The 22,196-nt window shown below is 47.7% G+C and overlaps 1 protein-coding gene across 8 annotated transcripts in view; it reads right to left on the reverse strand.

Annotated features, from left to right (window-relative positions):
- Window positions 1-22,196, reverse strand: part of PTK2 (protein tyrosine kinase 2) — a 245,595-nt gene that overhangs the window by 204,637 nt on the left and 18,762 nt on the right. For 7 of the 8 annotated variants that reach the window (XM_077750004.1, XM_077750007.1, XM_077750003.1 and 4 more), the window contains 2 exons: window positions 21,941-22,036; window positions 21,093-21,178 (listed from right to left, as the gene is read on the reverse strand). The gene's annotated coding sequence lies outside the window, so the exon portion shown is untranslated. Of the gene's footprint in view, window positions 1-21,092; window positions 21,179-21,940; window positions 22,037-22,196 lie in introns of those variants that run through there. The other variant, XM_077750005.1, reaches the window with a different exon arrangement.

The following is a 22,196-nucleotide window of genomic DNA, read 5'->3' on the forward strand; positions in this document are numbered from 1 at the left end:
AGAAAAAAAAAAAAAAAAAAAAAAAAAAAAAAAAAAAAAAAAAATCAGAGTTCAGAACAGAGTGATAATAAAAATATAACATCAAAATCTTGAGAATGCAGCTAAGAGTATTTAGAAGGGCATTCAGAACTTCAAGTGCTTGCTTAAAAGGTAAAAACAGCAACTGTCTATGTTTTTACCTTAACTAAAAAAAACAAGAGCAAATTAAACTCTAAACAGAAATACAAAACAAGGAACAGTGCTGTAGGTCAGTGCACGGGGCAAAAGGAAAAATGAGTAATACTGATCCTATCTTTAAAATTTTGGCACCTTGTCCCTCATGGGCTTTTAGTATTGTTTATTTAAAACACTGCATTAAGCTTTTACTTCTCTTGATTCCTGAGGTTTTCTCTGGCCCCACCAAGGCCTCACCAAAGTCCCGGCCTCCCCAGCGACACATACCTCCACCCTCAGCAGATCCCCACACCCAGGCCTTATCACCTAAGGACTTCGTAAAACTAAAAACATTTCCACCCAAAGCATGTAAAATACAATCACTCAATTTTAAAAGTTCTCTTCTGAGAACAAAAAGTTATTTAATGCTTCTTCAAGGACCAGAACCACAGTAACTCAACTATCAAAGCCTTATCTGCCTTACTTGCAACAGCTGCAGCAAATCTGTTACACTGGACCAGCAAACTCCTTGATGTGTACATGTCTGAATTTAAATAAAGGAGGCAGGCCCTAAAAGCCCGGTAGCAAAACCAGTGCTTGATTATGGAGCGCCACACCTCCTGTGACACAGCGGAAATCCTAAATTCTTCCCTTCTTCCTCTAGCGCAAAGGGCTGACTTATAGCAACATCTCAAATCCACAAGCCACACTGAACCTCACAGGGCAAGATAGACACAAAAGAGAGTTTATAAACAGCTGACTTATTAAAAGAATCCTCCTTCCTTCTTTAAATCAAGGAATTAATCTTAACTGTAATGAAAAAAATAGATTTGAGATTTCTGAATTCAAGACGGTGTAACAGCCGGCAGGAGAAGCCGTGGCAAGTGCAGGAAGCGCCCGGGCCAGCGAGCTGCTGGGGCAGGCGGACGAGAGAGGCCGGGAGCGCCTCCCAGCGGTAAGGGCAGGAGGCCGGGCCAACGGCTGCTTTCACCTCTGGTACTGACTGGTCATCTCAGGGAACGAGGGGGAGGGGGATCCCAGGCTCGGCACACACAGAGGACCACCGCCCCCAGCCAGGGCACCAGGCCCGGCTCCGGCAGGCTGGGCACCGAGAGGCGAGCGCGGCATAGCTCCTGCGGGACGCCGCTCAGCGCTGCTCGGCAGCGGTACTGACACCTGCTACTTGGCCACACCGTTAAACACATTCCGTTGGGGGCTCAGTCGGTTAAGCGTCCGACTCTTGGTTTCAGCTCAGGTCATAATCTTGAGGTTTCAGGAGTTCGAGCACTGAGCCTGCTTGGGATTCTCTGTCTCCCTCTCTCTCTGCCCCTTCCCTGCTCGCTCACACTGTCTCTGTCAAGTAAAGAAAGAAACTTGAAAAAATATATACGGAAGTGAGAAGCTGGACACAAAAGACCACATATTGTATGTATGATTCCAATGATATGAAATGTCCAGAATAGGCCAATCTGTCAGTCAGAAAGATGAGTGGCTGCCTAGCGCTAGGGGTGAAGAGGGGTGAAGTGGTAGGCAGTTTGGTGGACAAGGGAGGACTAGGGGATAATCTTCCATTTCTTGTCATTTTAAACAAGGCTGGATCAAAGAAGTATTAGACTTACCATTATTTCTAATACAGAAGTATTACACTGTAGTTACAGTTTCTTTAGGATTTATCAGTACTTTTTTTTCTTGGCTGATTTTCTAGAGACTTATTTCCAGTATCAACCATTCCAAATTAGATAAAATGATATATTTCTCTTTTTTCACTTTCACTAGTATCTGATAAGTTTCTGCCATTTGTACCTCGAAATTTTTTCAATAATAAAATTCAAAAACCTAAGTCCCAACCCGAGTCCTAACCCATCCTAAAAGGGTTAGCTTTATATTCATGCATCTAAGAATTTAGCGAGCAGCTACTATACACCAGGCACTGTTCGGATGCCACGCATACCTTAGTGTGTGTGCCAGGACAGAGATACACACCAGGACGTCCTGGTGAGCACTTCACAATCGGCTCTGTGAAGGTGGCGGCGGGGGAGGTCCCGATCTGTGGTGGTCACGATCTGTGGTGGTCACGGATTTCTGCATTTGGTCTCCAGATAGCAGGATGGCGTGAAGCAGCTGCCACCAGCTCCAGCATCGCCGCCCCTCCCCCGCCCCCCACACACTTCTTCTGCCCTCATGGAGTTTACATTCTATCAGAGGAGCAGACAACAACATTATAAATAATTGTACAGTATGTTGTCAGGTGATGAGTGTTACTGTGAAAACTACTAAGCGCAGCAGGCTGAGGGAGAGGGAGTGTGTGTGTAAGGAAGGCGGGTCCCAGCATTAAGTAAAGTGGTCAAGGCGAGCAGCACTGCGAAATACGTACATACGTACATTAGAATACGGAAAGTCAAAACATGCTTTTTGTTTTTTCAAGTTACAAGAAAATCACAGTAAGTACTCCTTGGGGCTTAGCCATTTCTCAAGAGGGGTGCTGTGAAAAGTACCCAGGCCATGGCACGGAGCCTGTCACTGGGTGGTACTTCAGCACAGGGCCACCCCGCAGGTCTGCATCCAGTCTCCCCTTGACCAACAGTGGGCTGTCTCCAGTTTGGGGCTGTTACAAATTACTCTGGATGACCAGCCTTGCACAGGCTCCTCAGTACACGTGTGCACGCGTTTCGGCTGCGTCCACCTGGAGCGGAACCACGAGGTCAAGGTGCGCACTCCAACGGAGTCAGCGCCGCCAAACGACGGTCCGAAGCCGACGAACAAAATGAGACTCCATCGTTCTCGTGTTGACACACACGCGTGAACGATGAAGCAGCTACATAAGTGCCAGACTGTGGGGCACCTGGCTGGCTCAGTCAGGGCAGCCTGCAGCTCCTGATCTCGGGGGTGTAAGTTCAAGCTGCACATTGTGTGTAGAGATTACTTAAAGATAAAATCTTTAAAAAGACACAAGATTTTAAGCAAAAGAGAAATGAGATAGAAACATAAAATCAAAGCAGTAAACCATTTTTATCTTAAATTTAAGTTGGAAGTATCAGGATAAACTCATGACTTATTTTTGTCTTTCTAAAAACTACATACTTCCTATCTCTGTCCTCTAAAAAAGCCCAGAAGCAAGAACACCCCAGAATTAACTACCATAGTATCCAGATTATAGTCACTAAAGTACTAGTTCCCACTAAAAGGAATCAAGGCTCCTTACAGAGCCGGCCGATTTCAAGTCTGCAGCAAGAAAGCTACAGTTTGAGTCTATAATATTTTATAGTGCTTATAAACAGGAAAACTATAAAAAATTATTGGAGTCACTTCCCAAGGACACAGAAGACATCTACAAAGGGCAATGTGACCATCAAAAAGAATGATTACAGTAAATTAACATATACCTGCGTGTGTATATGTATATACAGCTCATCTTAAAATCTACACATATAGATACTGAAAATAATTGTCACTTGTATCGGATACTGCTAGGGTATCCTAGCATCCAACAAACGCATTCTGAAACTAGGAAATAAAAGAATTATTCCTGTATCCCATCTTTTCTGTATGGGCTACATTTCAGGATACCTAAACAGTTTGAATTAAAAAAAAAAAAAAAAAGCAAACAAAACCTCTCCAGCCAACAAGTGCAGAAGGCTGACAGCTCTGATACTGAGTCCCCAGGCAGCCACCATCAATGCCTGCGAAAGCCACTAGATGGAAGGATCGCCACAGCATTTGGACAAATGATTCATGTGACTGTCCCTTCGAGGGGAGGACATGCCAACAGCAAGTGTTCTTGCCCCCAAACTTGAACCTCAGTCTAGCTGACTTCTAGCAACTAGTTTCAAAACTTACAAATTAAGTGACATCACATGACACCATCAGCCAAACTCAGAATGTGGGAAAATTCTACAGGATAAATAACAATTTCTTCAAGAGTATCAACAAAAGCTGTAATTCTAAAACAAAACTGCAATAGTGTGAAACAGGCAGTGGGAAGTGCTAGAGATCTGCCAACCAACAGGTGAAAGGCTTTAAAAAAAAAAAAACTGGGAAAATTAGAAAATCAAACATTACCTAGCTTTATTAAAGATTTTAGTATTTTTTTTTTTAACATTTATTTATTTTTGAAAGACAGAGAGACAGAGCACGAGTGGGGAGGGGCACAGAGAGAAGGAGACACAGAATCAAAAGCAGGCTCCAGGCACTGAGCTGTCAGCACAGAGCCCAACACAGGGCTCAAACCCCCAAACTGCGAGATCATGACCTGAGCCAAAGTAGGACGCTTAGCCGACTGAGCCACCCAGGCGCCCCTTAAAGATTTTAAATTACTTTTAATTACGTGAGGCATGGTAAAGGTATTATGGTTCCATTTCTTATCTGTTAGGGACACATACTGAACTTTTATGCGTGAAACTTTGTAGGATGCCTGGGATTACCTGTAAAATTACTCCAGCCGAAAAAAAAAAGTCTGGGGAAGAGGCAACAGGACAAACAAGGGCAGAATGTTGAAACAGGGTTCATTATCTGATTCTACTTTTATGTAGATTTCAAATTTTCTAAAATACAAAGGTTTGAAAAAGAACTGAAGGAAAGAAACCTACCAGGCAGACCCCCTCCCCCCGCACAGAGGCGGCAGTGCAAGCACACAGCTCTGACACGGGCCTGAGCCCACCTCGGGAGGCAGCAAGCTGAGCGCACAGCCAGCCAGAAGCAGGGGTTTTAGCCCAGGAAAGGGGCGGCCAGAACAACGCAAGCCGTGCATATACCTTCACCGTGTGTCGCAGGCCAGCCAAGCACAACCGACAGAGCCAAAATGGAGGAAGAACACCGACACCCCCCACCCCGTGCATGTTCTGCTCTATTACGCACCTTAGAGCACAGGCTCCACAGGGAAACAGGAAAAAGAGGTTCACATTCACTACTCAAGAAGGGATCCAGAATCAAGAATACAATCTGCCAAAGGTACAGCATATGTGTCTCATTAAAATGCATCCTGTCTTCAGACCCAGCTGTGACTCTCTGGCTGCAGGAGCCACTGACCGGACAAGTCGTCCCACAGGAAAGCTACCTCACGTGCTTACAAACACGGTCACCTTGTACTGGAGTCAAAGCCCAGAGCCAGGTCTCAACGGGCTTCTGAAGCCCTATCTCAGATTCACTCTATTATTTGAAACCAAGAATTACGGTTTTGTCTTGTTTTTTAACATGCTGACCATCAGTGTGATCTTAGTTCTCAGTATATCCTTCTCCTTCAAGAGTAGATCAAAACCTTTATAAATTCAAGTCTTTTTTTTTTTTAAGTTTATTTATTCTGAGAGACAGAGACAGAGAGAGACAGAGTGTGAGCTGGGGAGGAGCACAGAGGGGGAGACAGAATCTGAAACAGGCTCCAGGCTCTGAGCCAGCTGTCAGCACAGAGCCCAGCGCAGGGCTCGAACTCGTAAACTGCAAGATCATGACCTGAACTGAAGTCGGACGCTTAACCAGCTGAGCCACCCGGAAGCCCCTCAAGTATTTTTTAATACAATCAACTGTGAGAAAACCAGGAGGAGAAGCAACAGACTTTTTAATTTTTACAAATCTAAATCCCCTGAAGAGTTCAACAGAAGAAAGACTCATATAGATAAACTGACATTTACAGATAAATGCACAGGGCAGTCACAAAGTCCACAAATGGCTGAAAGGTAAGGCTGGGGAGTGTGGAGGGACCCCCACTGTGAAAGACACCCCAACAAAGACAAAAGGAGCAACTGGCTGGCACCCATTTCCAACGGGAAATGCTAACTGGGCCCCCCCCAACCCCGTCTCCTGTTGTCACGTCCCAGGGACCTTAACTGACCTGAGAAAAGATTAAATCTTGATTTACCTCAAAGACTGTACCTAATTCCCAAACTGAAACTCTCTGGTCTCTGCACACCCCCAAGAGCAAACGTAAAGATGTAACTCAAAACTTACTGGTCCCGGGGCGCCGGGGGGGGCTCAGTCGGTTAAGCATCCGACTTCAGCTCAGGTCCTGATCTCAGTTCATGGTCTCCAGCCCCACGTCGGGCTCTGTGCTGACAGCTCAGAGCCTGGAGCCTGTTTCAGATTCTGTGTCTCCCTCTCTCTCTGCCCTTCCCCTGCTGGTGCTCTCTCTTTCAAAAATGAATAAACATTAAAAATTTAAAACTTATCCGTCCCTTGGGATGTCGGGGTGGCTCAGTCAGTTAAGGATCCAACTCTTGATTTGGGCTCACGTCATGATCTCACCATTCATGGGTTGGAGCCCTGTGTTGGGCCCTGGGCTAACAGTGGGGAGCCTGCTTGGGGTTCTCTTCCCTCTTTTCCCCTCCCCCTCTAAAATAAATAAATAAACATTAAAAAAAAAAAAAACCGGTCGGTCCCACAGTCCACGTCCTTTAGTGTACTACATTTTAAAAGCAGACAAATAGGGGTGCTCCCCAGTGGCTCAGTCGGTTAAGCATCCACCTTCGGCTCAGGTCATGACCTTGTGGTTCATGAGTTCAAGCCCTGCGTCTGGCTCTGTGCTGACAGCTCAGAACCTGAGCTTGCTCTGGATTCTGTGTCTCCCTCTCTCTTCCTCGCCCTCGCCCTCTCCCTCTCTCTCTCTCTCTGTCTCTTCCCTGCTTATGCTCTGTCTCTGTCTCTCTCTAAAAAAACAAACACTACAAAAATTTTTAATAAAAAAAATTTTAAAAAGTAGACAAAATTATGTCAAAACATTATGTAACATTTCAACTTAAGTTCCACAAATATTTGAAATCTAAAAACTCACCTGTACCTCTAGCCTTCGCTCCACCAACATAAACGGTATTCTGGAGAACATTTTTTTAACTTCCTAGAATGACCATCTTTTAGGGAAAAAAACTTCTTTCAGTTAATTAAATAAAACCATTATAATACAGACTATTGCTCTTCTGGGATGCACTCTTTCCATGCATCTTATAGAAAATAAGATTGCTCATTAAAAACGGGAAAACTAAACATCAGCAGCAGATGGAAAGATAATTAACAGCAACAACAGGATACATCCAAACTCTGATCCTGTGGGGGTGGGGGCGGGGGGACAAGAAGACCTAATTATAACAAAGGGGAACACAGACCTCCTATGAACAGGAATTACTTACAAATATATATACACCTAATTTGTACATTAAAAAAAAATCTATTTTATTTCCCATTAACTGACTGGAGGATAAAGGGCCAAGGAACTGCAAAAACACTTTACAAGTATTTAACTCTCCTTCTTATACTCATTATTCCATACTTTTGTATTTACTTCCTGGGGAAACTGTAATTTAGTTTCGCTATGGTTTAAGTATGCCAGGAAACAGCTCTGCCCTGCCACCTGGGCGACTTCCTGGTGGCGGCGGTCACAGTGCATCCTACTAGGAAAAGAGCCATCACGATTGATGTGTCGATGCCAGGCAAAAATCTGACCTTGCTTTTTATCTGCCGCTTCTTGATAAAATCCACTTAGGGAATTTTTTTTTTAAGCATAGAAAGGAACACATTGCCTTCTCTGAATAGCTACTTGAATAATAGTCAGGTGGAGAAAAAGGTGGGGGGTAAGGGCAAACAGAAAGGAGGATACGTTTTCTTCAACTGTCTGAACAATCTTCCAAATGTATACACTGTAACAGAAAATGATCTTTACTGCCTAATAAATAAAAGTACATCCTAATCTTTAAAGATTTACATGAAAGATTAAAAATCAAATGCAAAAGAACCAATAAATTTTTATTAAAAAAATCTTATATATTTACTAATTCAAAAATTTTCATTCAAGAAATCTGTAACAGAATTCATGACAAAAGGAAGCACCCAAGAGTGACTGACGTTTGCCCAAGTACCTAACTGCTGTTGACATGTGCTCCATAAAGTTCAACTCAGGGGCTGACCAAGTCTCACCTGCCCTCTGTCCCCAGAAGGCGGTAAACTTCAGATCAACAGTTTCCACATAAACACAACAGGGAGCCTCCATCAACACCACGGGTCAAGAAGAAAACTATCACTTTCGGGTGCCCAAATCCTTCCCCATTAAGTACTATCGTAGCCCAGAAATCCCAGTCAGCCCCTCACTGTAGAGTACGTCCTAAGCTGGGTCGCACTGAGGTTATGAACAAATGTCATACACACACCCAAGCACCATTATTCTACTGGGCTTTTTATTTCATAGCACCCATCACTAGTAGATAAAAACTATGCGGTGTGTACACATTCATTTACTTTGATTAACACTTGTACTGTTCTAGCATTAACTATCGGTGATGATTGCAAGTTCACGAATTAAAAAAGGTATTTTGAAAGGGACAGATTTAGTTACTAAAATTTATATCAAAACCCAGAAGAGCCAGAAACAACTCCCAATCTCCATCCAGTCATTTGAAAGATCAGAGGAAGAGATGAAGAGTACAGAGCACAGGGCCCGGCCTGGCGCGGGAGGCCCGGCACGTGCTGAACGAGTGAGGAAACCCCCACATGTCTTCCTCTTCACGTTCTCGCACAGCCAGGCCTGGCCCCGGCGGGGTGCGCAAGGCCCCGGAACAAGTCGGCCTCTGCCTGGACTGGGCGTTACTTTTGTGGCCATCGGCATAGCGCCTGGTAACCCGGGCAAGAAAAGCTACTTCCCACTGACTACAATGCAGCAGAATGCACCGAACATCTCAAGCTGGTTTAATAACAAATAACTAAAATCAAAGCTTTGCTGAAATACAGACTTCCCTCTGTCAAAATGGAAATTACTTGAGATTTTCTGGATAGTAATATCAGTAGCAAAACTAATATTGAAACAGGTAAACTTCTGTCATTTTATTTCCAGAAAGCTGAGACATACAGTACTTGAACTGCGGGACAACCACTTTGGCCATGTAGGAGGAACTAGTACAGAAAACACCCCCTACGGGGTAAGCAAATAGAAAAATGGATAAAATCCACAAAACCACTTTCTTCAGATCTTACGACTATGGGCGGCGCAGGCCTGTGAGCCTCGGCGCCCCCCTCTGTCCAGCGGGACAGGCCTAGGGACGCGTGAAGGGAGCCCAGCACAGGACCGCGACCTCAGCCGAGGAGAGAACGCTTCCAGTCTGGGAAAGCGAGCGGCTGACATTTGCAAGGCAGAGGATCAGAGATGAAAAGGTTATAGAAAATGGTTTCAGAAACCTGCACAAAGTCCAGAAGACATGGAAAAGCATGTTGAGCACTGAGAGAAACAACTGTCACCCTTGAACTCTACACCCCCTGCAGAAGTTTCTTTCAAAAATAAAGATGCTTATGAAGAAAAGAATGGATAAACTAGGTGTGAGAGCCTCATACAGTGAAATACAACTCAGCAATTACAGGGAACAGATTACAGGGGTGCCTGAATGGCTCAGTTGGTTAAGCTCTGACTTCAGCCCAGGTTATGATCTCACGGTTCGTGGGTTCGAGCCCTACCACATCGGGCTCTGTGCTGTCAGCTAGCTCAGAGCCTGGAGCCTATTTCTGACTCTGTGTCTCCCTCTCTCTCTGGCCCTCTCTTGCTCATGCTGTCACTCTCTCTCAGAAATAAATAAAACATTTAAAAAAAAAAAGGAACAGATTACAGATATGCATAGCATGGGTGAATCTCAACAATAATGTGCTAAAAAAAAAAAAAAAAAAGCCTCCCACAACCATGAGCACAACAGACTTCTGTGGACCGGAAACCCAGCACAGGCGCACTGACCCGAGGCAGGGAGATAACGCAGCAGCTGTCATGGGTCGGAGTGAGGATGGAGGCAGGGCTCAGGGCAGGCGTGTAAGCACGTGTGGGTGGAGGAACCTTCTGAGGAAGTGACAGTGGTCTGTATCTTGGTAAGGGTTGCCTTTCACACAATCCAGTGAATGTATGCCTGAGTTACATGCAGCTTTTATATAAGCTTTACACTAAAAGAAAAATCCCCTAAATGAAAAATGAACTCGAGTAAACAATATGCATGCTGAAACACGCAGGGTGAAGTATATTGGTATCTGCAATTTATGTTGAAATGCACCCTAAAAAACAAACAGATGACTATGCAGAGGGATGAATAGCTGGTGACTCAACATGACAAAGCAAGAATAGCGACACAGTATGGGTAGAACCCATGGCACGTATGCGCACACGGCTGTTAACTAAGTTCTTGCAACTTTGCCATTTGTTTGAAAATTATCATAACGAAATGTTGTGTACAAAAATAAAGATTAATCTAGATTTCAGAGAGAAAAAATAAAACAAAAGGGAGCATGGATGGGCCTTCCACAATGGTTACACGAAGATGCTGGAGCACAGTTATAAAAATCAGACAAACTCATTAACAACAACTCGCTGAAGGAACAAGAAAATGACCAAAGGCAGGCCAGGACTGGAGAAGAAAGTACTCTCGGAACTGCGCGGGCTTCTGGTACAAAGTGTGAGTGTCTGTGACCTCCCTGCCCGGTCCGCCCGTGAGCCCCGGCCCTGGGACAGGACTGCAGCCGCCCCGTGCCAGCCTCTCGTCCAGCACAGCGGCTGTAAATTTAAGGGAGAGTTTTGGAAGCAAGAAGGCTGCAAGACGCTGGTCTCCAAGTCGGAATATAAACACACTCTGCCCAAAGCCCTGGCAGCCAGTGGGACCAGGCACGCGCGCCAGAAGCCAGGAAGCCCAGGGGCACGCGCCAGAGCCCGTCTGCGGCTCCTCTGACCAGATGTGCTTCCCAGCCAGGGTGAGCTCTGGTGGTGGGCAGCAAGGCTCCCTGGCACCCGGTCTCCGAAGAAAGAAATGGCAGCTGGTGGACCACCTAAAATTTACAGGAGGGGTGCTGGAAGCAAGGGAACCCCCAGAAAAACCCCCAAATCTGAGAATAAATTCTACCCCAACCTCTGATAGACCACTAAAACACAAAGGTACATGGGAGATACCCCCAACACACACACAGGCCCAAACCCAATCTAAAAAAAAAGAAAAGCAGTAATGCACCAACTGGAAGCCCGGAACTTGGATATGAGGCCTCATCAGCTCATCAGAATACAACCAGCAAGACTGCTGCGCCCTGAGCACAGGTGTACAGGTGTGTGTGTGAGTGTGTACATGCTTGTGTGCGTGCGTACGTGTTTGCATGTGTGCGTGCATGTGTACACGTGTGTGTACGTGCGTGTGTGCAGGCACGCACACACAGAAGGCACTGGGAAGCAGCAGCACCTGGGGGCACGTGAACACGCCTGCCACCTAGACCTTCGCCTCCAAAGTCCACGTCCCACTAAAAGGAGCCAGGGATACTCGCAGAAACGGCTGATCCCACGATGGGGCAGAGAAACCACAAGAAATGCTGAGAGTAACGTACTACGCCAAAAAGAAGAAAACGCCCAAACATTAACGAGGACATGTCAAAAAAACACAGGAGATGATCCTGGAGAAGCCCAAACCAGGGAGACTTCTAGCATCAAAATGAGTAATGAGAGTCAAGGCCTCTAAGCCACTGAATCAAACGAGCATCCGTGAAGTACAGACGGATGAATGGAGGGAGGGAGGGAGGGAGCACAGGAGGGGAACGCCTTCTGGCAGTCGGACACCAGCTGATAAACGAGGAGGAGCAGCGGCGTTAGAGAAGCCCCCCTGCACAACTACCTCCCGAGGACTGTCTCAAGCAAGAATCATCAGCGGGTGACCAAACTATCAGTTTGGAAGTTCGAAAGGTCACACAGCCTCAAACACTTCCCTACAGATTACTCACTAATTACAAAGAATAAACGCTCATTTCAGAGTCGAGACCCTAGGCAGATGCCATCCTACAGGACTTGATCACCTAAGATCAGTAATTCCCAAACTTCAGAATACATCAAAATCATTTCTAGGTCTTGTTGAAACATAGCTTCAAACCCTAAGTTTCTGACTCAGCAGGTCAAGAGTAGAGTCCAAGACTCCGCAGGCCTAACAAATTCCTAGGCGTGAACATCATCAACAGCAGAACAAACGGGCGCCATGTGCCATCCTGAGATGGATATAATGGCCACGAGAAAGGAAGGGGATGATGCCCTGAGAAAAGGACCATGTCACTTCCACAGAAGTCTGACCCCAAAATGCAGAATTTGAATTTAATATGAGAAAACATCAAAGGAACCCAAAAGGAAGCATATAAACAACTAGTTTAGGTCCTTTAAAACTGTCAGTGTCATGAAAGATCGACAGGTGGAGAAACGTACCCACTAAAAGGACTACAAAGACATCAATAAATAATACATGTGGACGCCTGGGCGGCTTGGTCAGTTAAGCGTCCAACTCTTGACTTCTGTAGTTCGTGAGATGGAGCCCTGCATCAGATTCTCTCTCTTTCTGCCCCTTGTGCATTCTCTCTCTCAAAATAAATAAACTTAAAGAAATGTTTAAGTAAATAAATGACACATGTAATTCTAGACTGGATCCTGGGGGGGGGGGGGGACTGCTAGAAAGAACAGAGCAATTGGAAACCTGTGAACATGGACGGTACAGTAGATAATGTGGCAAGGTCAAATGCTGCCAGCTTAACAACTATGCTGATTATATCGTGGTGATGTAAACAGTCCTTGTTCTTACTAGATACTGACAGAGGTACCTAAGGGGAAAAGGGCATGATGTCTGCAAACTACTCTCAAAGATTCAGTAAAAAATAAGTGTGTATGTGTACGTGCGCCCACGCACGCCCACGTACGCCCACGTGTCCACACATATCCAGAGACAGGGAGGGGAGCATGTAGGCAATGTTACAAAATGTTAACTGGTGAATCCAGGTGAAAGTTATTTGGGGTTTGTGTGTTTTCTTAATGTTTTACTTATTTCTGAGAGACAGCGTGAGCAGGGGAGGGTGAGAGAGAGAGGGAAGCACAGAATCTAAAGCAGGCTCCAGGCTCAGAGCTGTCAGCACAGAGCCCAACGTGGGGCTCAAACCTATGAACTGTGACATTATGACCCTAGCTGAAGTCGGGGGCGTAACCGACTGAGCCTCACAGGCGTCCCCAGGTGAAGGGTATTTGAAAGCGGACTATATACCACTTCTGACAACTCCTCCATAAAAGACAACAAGGTTTATTTAATTAAACAAACTAAGGAGCAGCAAAATGGAAAAGGTGGCGGGAGGCCTCCAGAGGCAGCAAGCCACGCAGCCCGGTGCTGCGGGAACGGGCAGAGGCAGTGCCACGGCACCCTGCAGGGGACAGGTGTGCACACCGGGGGTCCCCAGTCATCTGGAAAAGCTAACACGGACTTCTGTGCTTTCGGCACATTTTGTTTAAGAAGACGGAGTAAGCACCCTTTTGGAAAACACAGGAAGACAAGCGCGGGGAGGCACGCCGCACCCGATAAGGGCGCGCTCTGCCGGGCGCTCACGCCGCGGCACGCTGCCACCCCACGTCCCCGCGGCCACACCATGACACCCGCAGCAGGGCTGCCACCTGGCTGGAAATGTCACCAACTGTAAGAAGTCCTAGCGCAGTTCCAAGCCTTCAGATGAGGGTTAAAGCAGAAATTCCCACAGCAAAACGCAGGGACAGAGTCAGACAATAAACATGTGAGGCAGAACAATTCCTCTCTCTCTCCTGTTCCCAAATGGAACTCTCACAGAGGCTATTGGTGCACATTTCCTGTGCAGCCACCATTGGAAGAGAACCATGCAGAGGCTGCAGCAGACATGCCTGGGCACACCAAAACTGACAACCAGAGACGGCACAGCAAGCCTGGACGACACAGAGCAGCGCACGTGATGAAGAAAGAAAAAGCAGCTCAGGGAGGTCCTACCACAGTGCACCTCACTGTGCCACTGACCCTATTATAGGCACACACTGTAACACCCTCTGGTCATAAAATCATACAAAGACCTCATCACTGAAATTAATGGCCTTCTTATTTTCTAAAGTCAAACAAATTTTGATTTTTAAATGAAAATTAGACACACACACACACAAACACACACACACACACAGTGTTCTGCTTTAGCCCCCCTCCCTGCCCACTGCTGTGGCTTTCCTAAACAGGGTTTATTAGGAAAAAACACAAAATAACTGCCCTGGACATCATTAAGCACTGCACAGTAAGGAGTAATGAGCAGTCTTGCAAACTCTGAAGAGACTTGATTTACGATCACAAGGAAGCCTTACGTTTAGTGAAGCTACCTTGCATTATGTTCTGTGTACATTGTTATCTCTAGCAGTTTGAAATATAATTGTGCTCTACAATTATAGCTGATTAAAGACAGAGCTGAAGACCATATAATTAAGTTTGTCATGAATCAGAGAAAACATCTTTTATTAATTTTTAAAGCTGGTGAAACTACCCTTCTCCAAAGCTACAAGAGCCCGATCGATATGGAAGGAATCCTAAAATAATAAAACTTTTTAAACACCTTTTATGTTTTTATTTGTATCTATAATATATAATCATCTTATACAAAAACCATGTTATAAAACCTCTAGGTCATGAATAAATATAAAAATCAACCAAAGACTCCGACATGATTATGTTTTCAGAAACAGTGTCTATACTAAAATCTATTTCACTTAAACTTCCAGGATACCTAATCCAGAAAAGTAAAATATAATCCATTGGAAAGAAAAAGCGATCTCGAGTGCACATGTAAGTGTGTGTGCCTGTGTGTGTGTGTGTGTGTGTGAGATCTACATGTGTATACACACACAGTAAAACGTTCAGTTCGATGGGTTCTGACGGACACACGCAGTGTATGAGCACCCCCGGTGGGAAGCTACAGCCTATTTCCATCACCCACGAAGTGCCTGCATGCCCATTTGCACTCAACCCTCTCTTCCCCGCCCCCCGTCTCAGCCCAAGGCCACCAGTGACCCGATGCGCTCTCACAGTTTTGGGTTTATCCAAATGTTCCCGGGTGGAATCGGTTATACAGAGCTCTGTGTTGTCACGTGATGGAGGCTTTGCAGACTCCCCCTTTCTCTCAAGGCTGTCAGTGCTGCCGGGCAGGGTTCCCCCGCGAGGCGCCACGGCCATCTATGGCCCGGCGGGCACTGAAGCGTCTTCCGTTGTAAGTTAGTATGAAGACAGCTGCTATACACATTCATATACAGGCCTTGTGGAGACACAAATTTTCATTTCTCTCGGGAAAGACCTCTGGATAGAATTCCTGGGTCGTATGAGAAGTGTTTGTATCTTCAATTTTATAAGAAACCGCCGAACTGTTTTTCAAAATGGTTAGACCCTTCTGCATTCCCACCAGCAAAGCATGATATAGTTGTAGCTACTCCACATCCCTGCAACTGGGCACCGTCACCTGTTATTGCCTTGTTTTGCGTCCACGGGAGGCATTCTGATAGGACGACAGTGCTACCCCCTGCGGCTGTCATGTGCACGTCCCTACTGATTAACGATGGTGGGCGTCTTGTGTGCTTATTGTCACCTATAGGAAATGCATGAAATGTCTACTCAAATCTTTTGGCCATTTTTTCAAGTGATTTTTTTTTTGCTAAAATACCTATCCTTTTAAATCGTCTATCAAAGAAGAGATGCAGGAAAGTTTGTCTGTTTTGTGAAGTCACTTAGAATTCATGAATAGGAGACAAAACCTACGATGCTTCCTTGCCATCCCCACTCCCAATACCCTACCTGCGCCCCCCCAAACATCTATGATATGCCAAGGCAGATGGAAACAAAACTACGTCCCCTCTGTCCCCTACTCAGGACGTGCGAATCCTAGGAAAAGTTGCCCACTTACTTTCAGGGTCAGGAACAAACCTGTTTCCCTGTTTTCACAAGTGTGTGATGAAAGCACATTGTTTCTCAGGGTGCGCCAGGAGCCCCAATGACCAAGGAAGTCGGAACCCAAGGTGGACGGGCCTGCGGGCCACTCGGTAGGGGGTAGCACTCCCCACTCTTGCATCCAGGGCCGCACACAGGGGCAGGACGGGGGCTCAGCTGTGGTGTAAGGGGGCAGAGAGCCCACCGCCACCGCCGCCGGGTGGGGCCTCGGGCGGGCTCCTCGGTGTCCAGCGCCAGCCTGTGCTCTGTGACACAGGGACAGAAACCACTACCTTGCCCAGTTACTATAAAAAACTAAATACAATTCAAACACGCGGTAACTGACACATAAATGGCAGGTAGCACGATCATGACGGGTAATTCCTGAATCACAAACGTAACTAAGATGCAAAGATAAAAGTTTTCCTTACAAAGCTCTGAGTAACATGGGGCGCCTGGGGGGCTCAGTCAGTTACGCGTCCAACTTCGGCTCAGGTCATGATCTCACGGTTTGTGGGTTCGAGCCCCACGTCAGGCTCTGTGCAGACAGCTCAGGGCCAGGAGCCTGTTTCGGATTCTGTGTCTCCCTCCCTCTCTGACACTCCCCTGCTCACGCTGTCTCTCTCTCTCTCTCAGAAGTAAATAAAACATTAAAAAAATTTTTTTAAATAAAAATAAAAATTAAAAAAAAAAGCCCTGAGTAACAAGCTGAAGCTTCAGACACAGCAGACCCACTGCACCCAAACGCAGGGTCCCGACCACCCGTGACAACAACCTGGCCTCCACATAAAAGGTGCAGCAGCACATTTACACAAAAGGTGCCCTGGAGGGGACAGTCACAAAAGGCATTCACGGACTTTATTTCTTATAGCTCCGCCCCAGCATTTCAAACTGAGCGATGCTCCTTTTCAAAGGAAGCCACCCCAGTCACTCTGGGTCCCACACCATCTCGTCCCTGGTGGCTGATTCTCCCACGGGCTTCTGCCGCTGCGCCACAGGGCTGGGGACTGTGCTCGCGCCTCAAAGATACCTCCCGACCCCCCTGCGCACCACCCTGCCAGGCCAGCTAGACACAGAGCAGCCTCTTCAATGTCCTGTGGTCACTCATTGGGCTCAGGCCCGACAAACACGGCGGCTGCAGTGCTCAATCCTGCAGGATGAGTGGTGGGGCGGCCTTCGTGACAGATATTCTATAAAGAATTTTCCAGGCACCAACTCATGAAATCAATAGTTTAAGGTTATCTCTTGGGGCGTTTGGGGGTCTCAGCTGGTTAAGCACCCGACTTCGGCTCAGGTCATGATCTCACGGTTCGTGGGTCTGAGCCCTGCATTGGGCTCTGTGCTGACAGCTCAGACCCTGCTTCAGATCCTGTTTGCCTCTCTCTCTCTGCCCCTCCCCAGCTTACATACCCTCTCTCTCAAAAATAAATAAATATTTTTAAAAAAAGATTATCTCTTGGAATCAAGTGTCCTGAAAATTCCTATGCTCAGGTTTTAAGACAACATTAAAAATTTATGACAGGGCACCTGGCTGGCTCAGTCAGTGAAGCATGCGACTCTTGATCTTGGGGTTGTGAGTTTGAGCCCCACACTGGGGGGGGTTGATTACTTAAAAAACTTAATCTTTAAAAAAAAAAAAAATAAGAAGTAAAACATTTATGACAGACGCTGCCAATCTAAATGTCCCATTTCCCAGGTAAACCTATTTAAAGCTCTTCGAGAAAGAGTCTGTAATGTAACTAATACGTCTGACCCATAAGGCACCACAACACAGGCTTTTTAAGCTAACAAGCAACTGATGCCAGCCAGCTCTGCTTGTTCCCATCTTTTCCACCCAGAATGCCCTTCCCCAGCTTCCACCAACGCCTCTCACCCCTGTTCCCACAGGAAGACACGGTGCCCTCCCTGTCTCAGCTTCCCATCACTGTCTTCCCAATCAGCATTTTCTTTTTTTTTTTGTTTATTTATTTATTTTGAGAGAAGAAGAGAAAGCACAACTGTGGTAGGGACACACACACAAAGACAGAGACAGAAAGACAGAGAATTCCAAGCAGGCTCTAAGCTGACAGCAGGGCTCAAACCCATGAACCTGGAGATCATGACCTGAGCTGAGATCACGAGTCGGACACTTCAGCGACGGAGCCACCCAGGCGGCCCCAAATCCCCGTTTTCTACCTGGTCTTGTCCATTCCTGTCAGGTCTGCACTGCGCTCCTCAATCCTGGTACCATTTCTAGCAGGTCAAGACAGCACCCTGTCCTGCAGGTGAGAAAGCAGATGTCCCTGGGGGTGAAGACGAAGTACTATAATATGCTGAGCACATGGAAAATGTTAAGAGGGCTTACTTTAAAGCTGTCAGAGAAAGAATTCTTAAGAATGTCAAGCAAACAGGAAAAAAAAAGCGGCAACTCTAAGTTCAAGAAAACAGGAAAACCAGAGCTGAACAAAAAGGAAATGGAATCATGCTACATCAACGGGCTCAACAGTGAGCAACGTTAACAGAGTCAAAACAATCAACCAAAATGTGGATCTAAACAAAAATTGTGATAGAACTCTGGGGGAAAAAAGGAGTTCAAAATGTAACTTTTTCTAAAACTGACGCACCGATGGCCACCGACTCTGCACACACATGGCTGAGAAGGGGGGTATGAACGCTGAAAGCAGCAGCGAGGTGTGACCGGTGGGGGGCGGGCAGAGCCCTCTCAGCACTGCTCTGTGCATGCGCGCCCGCGTGCCACCCTTTGACCAAAGTGGAATTTCTCATTAAGAAAAGGAAACAATCTCTAGAAGAAGCATTTCAGGCAGGACTAGTGTTTTCCTAGAATTTTTAAACCACTACCCTGTCCCTCCTTGAACAGTCTCTTGGGACACTGTGAGTACTGGTCCCCACACCCCAGCAGGGCAGCCGAGGGCGGGGCGCATGGCCACGTGCCGTGGAGAAAGCTGCCGACGGCCCCGCACCTGACCGGAGAACACCGCCGCGTACCCCGCGGACGTGGCCGGGCTGGGTTGCTCAGCACCGGAGGGTGGGTAAGCGTGAGGGTGACCGTGCACCCTGGACCTCAGTCACCCGCACACAAGCCATCTCGCTACTCTCTCCCCCTCCAAACCACCACCCCCCAGGCGGGCTTTCCGTCTCACCCTCCCCCAACTGCTCCAGGCACTGCCGGCGGGCCCTCCAAGTCACCAAACCCAAAGGCCAAAGCCCAACCCTCATCTTGACCTTTCCTGACACTTCACAGAGTTGATCACATCCTGTCACAGAATGTTCTCTTCCCTTCTTCCCAGGGCAGCAGCGCTTCCTGTTTCCTGACACCTGCTCCGAGCCCACGTGGGCTCACGCTGGGCCCGGGCTCAGCCCGCCTGCCGCCTCCTCTCTGTGCTCACCTGCTCCGCGACCAGAGCGCCACCGACTTCACCGCCACTCCCAGTCCAGACTTCTCTTCCAGGCGCCAGATGCCTACGCGCCACTGCCCCCGTGACAGCCCTTCTGGGACCCCTGCGGGCTGCAAACCTAGAGCGCCCACGAGCCAGTCCGCCTCTGCCCGTCTACACCGAGTTCCGCCGCAGCAGCCCAGAGCCTTTGGAGCCGACTCAACTCCTCCCTCGTTCCTCACACCCCTCATCCAATCTGTCGGCAGATCCTACCAGTTCCACCTTCAAAATCCACCCAGGGCCCGACTGCTTCTCACCACCTCCAGTTTCCCGCCCAGTCCCAGCCTCCGCACCCGGTTCTCTCCACAGCTCCCCTGACAGGTCTCGGGGCCCTCGTCGGCTCTCCCCGACGCCCCGCTCCCCGGTTCTGTTCCCAACACACAGCCTTTCAAACCTCGGTGGCATCTTGGTGCTGAACAGAGTGACAGCTGCCCCCCAGAGCCGACCCCCAGCTCCACCTGATGCTAGTGACTCCGCCTGGATAAACAGCCACAGAACCTCAGGGTTCAATCTGTGTCAATTGTTCTCAGCTGCCCTGAGGCTGAAAAAGCCGTCTTTATTCACAGAATTCACAGAACGGGGGTTTGCAGACGGGTCTCGGGGCAGCCTTCCTTTCCGTCTACGCCTCCCCACACCCCCTCAACTCCGGACATAACGTCCACACACATGCCAGCAGTTCCGCTCCTCCGAAACGCGTCCTTGCTCTCCAACCCGGGTGTCTGCCTTCTAACACGACACCCGACAACAAAGCAGGAACCGGGAACCTGGCCCATCCTACAGGGGCTCCGCTGGACCCAGGCACTCGGGTAAATCAAGGGACCTGCATCTCAGCATAACATCGTTCAGTTTACGTGGCACAAAGCCAGGCTTACTCGGGTGGCCTCGCCATTTCTCCAGAATTGGAGGAAACAATTCTAGGAAGACTGGTTATGAGGTTATTTTCCTGGATGTACATATTTTCAAACAGGGGGCGGAGGGAGAGGAGCGCCAAACCAGAAAGAGCACTCTGCGCCCCAGTGCCCAAAGCTCCAGTGAGCCACCACCTGGCCCTCAGCTCGTCGGCTCGCCGTTCCCGTCAGGCCTTCCTTCACCGCACGTCACACTGAGGACAAACACTGTGTGTCATTTCTCCCCATGAAACTGTCCTGTGCTCTACCATGCTGAAATAATTTTAATAGCTAATAAACTTGATATTCTCCCTCTTATTTAAATCTACCAGGAAAAGAGAACTTATTTTGCCACAGGCATTAAATACTCCTTCACCCAACAGTCAGTGAAAGCTACCTACGCGTGAAGCAGAAATGATGCAGAGATGAAATAACAAACTTTTTCCTTAAGGACTCAGAAACACAAACAGACTCGCACCCAATTAACGAAACACAGAGTCATGGGATGAAATAGAGAACACGGAGCCGGGCCTGGGGGGCAACAACAGATGCAAACAGCTGGGCAAGGCCCCCCCCCCACGCCACCCCCTCATCACACCTGGCCCAGCACACACAGCCCGGGGCCTCCTGAGGCAAGACCTCCAGGCCACACCTGGAAACGGGAAATGCACGGCCTTGCCTCCCTCCACGACACCTAATCCTCGCAGGAACAGAAGAGGGCTTGGGGGAGAAAGAAGAACAAAGAAGGAAAGTAAATTGACCCCCAGATGGAAATGGAAAAACAATCCAGGGCCCTGGCCTTAAACATCTAAGACAAAGATACTTTCTAAAGCCAAATTCAACATAATTACAAATTATCGTGAATTCTGCGTTCATGAGGCTTTTACCAGAGCAACACGTTGGTAAAACCCACTGCTTACCAGTGCTAATACCTCGAGAGACTCAGGAATCTTCTATCACCTACTCGTCCTCGCTGAGCCACCACACGTACCAGAAAGAGCAGTGTCTGGAGAGGAGACGGACAGAATCTCAGTTCTACACCTTCCCAACTATGGAGAGCACACAGCAAGCACCAAGGTTACAAACGACAAATAACGCCATTTCTGGGTTCTGTCTTCCCCTGCCTAATGTGGGACACACACCACTGAACAGTAACTGCTAACACTTGTGACTGCCGAGCACACCACACCTTTTTACAGCGTGTTCGCCACGACCCCGGGAGAGAGGCCCTCGGGTGGGAGGAGAGGGCCGGTGCAGGCGGTCAGGTCAGGGAGGAGCGGGCCGGGGGAGGCAGCTGGGTCTGGGTGCTCAGCGAGGAGTCAGTAAGCAGCCAGGCCAGCACCTGACTCCGGAGCCCACGAGACCAAGACCCGAGTACGAAGCACACGCTCTAAAGTCACGCCGAGTCTGAACCCAGCCTTGCTGGTTTACTGCACTAACCCTCAGCTGTCCCGGTGCGCAAATGTGAAAGAGGGCGAATGGTGGCCTCACCCACAGGGCTGTCGGGGAGACACACTTGGTATTTGGAACTCAGAGTATTTCCTCTGTTGCTATTGTTGTTACTGTTATCACTAACAGTACTGGGTACTGGGACCCTGCCTGCCTCTATCCACACAGAACAGGCACTTCTGTGTCTTCCCTCACTTACTCTGCAAAATCCACTAGCTTTTATTTGCTTTTGGTGTATGTCAAAGACACTCTAAGACAGGTGAAAGAAAAATCAAAACAAAAAATCAAGACCCAAATGTAGCAAGAGAATTATACTCACAGTTCTGAAGGCCACAATAACTTTGCGAAGTCAATCAGCGATATATAAAGGAAATCTCCTAGCTTCTCCTTCCTTTTTCCATAGTTATCAGAGGACCTGACAAGGAGAGACAACGTTAAGTATAGAAACCCACCCTTCTTTCACTTTTTCAAAGCTCTGCTGAGCTCACCAGCTCAGCCAGTTCCTTCCCCCACCCTGCACTGGGTGAGACCTGGAATGAAGGGTAAAAAGTAGCACCAAGTCCCTGTCTTCAAAC

Source organism: Crocuta crocuta, unplaced genomic scaffold (assembly GCF_008692635.1).
Source record: "Crocuta crocuta isolate KB4526 unplaced genomic scaffold, BGI_CrCroc_1.0 scaffold119, whole genome shotgun sequence".
NCBI classification, from domain to species: Eukaryota; Metazoa; Chordata; class Mammalia; order Carnivora; family Hyaenidae; genus Crocuta; species Crocuta crocuta.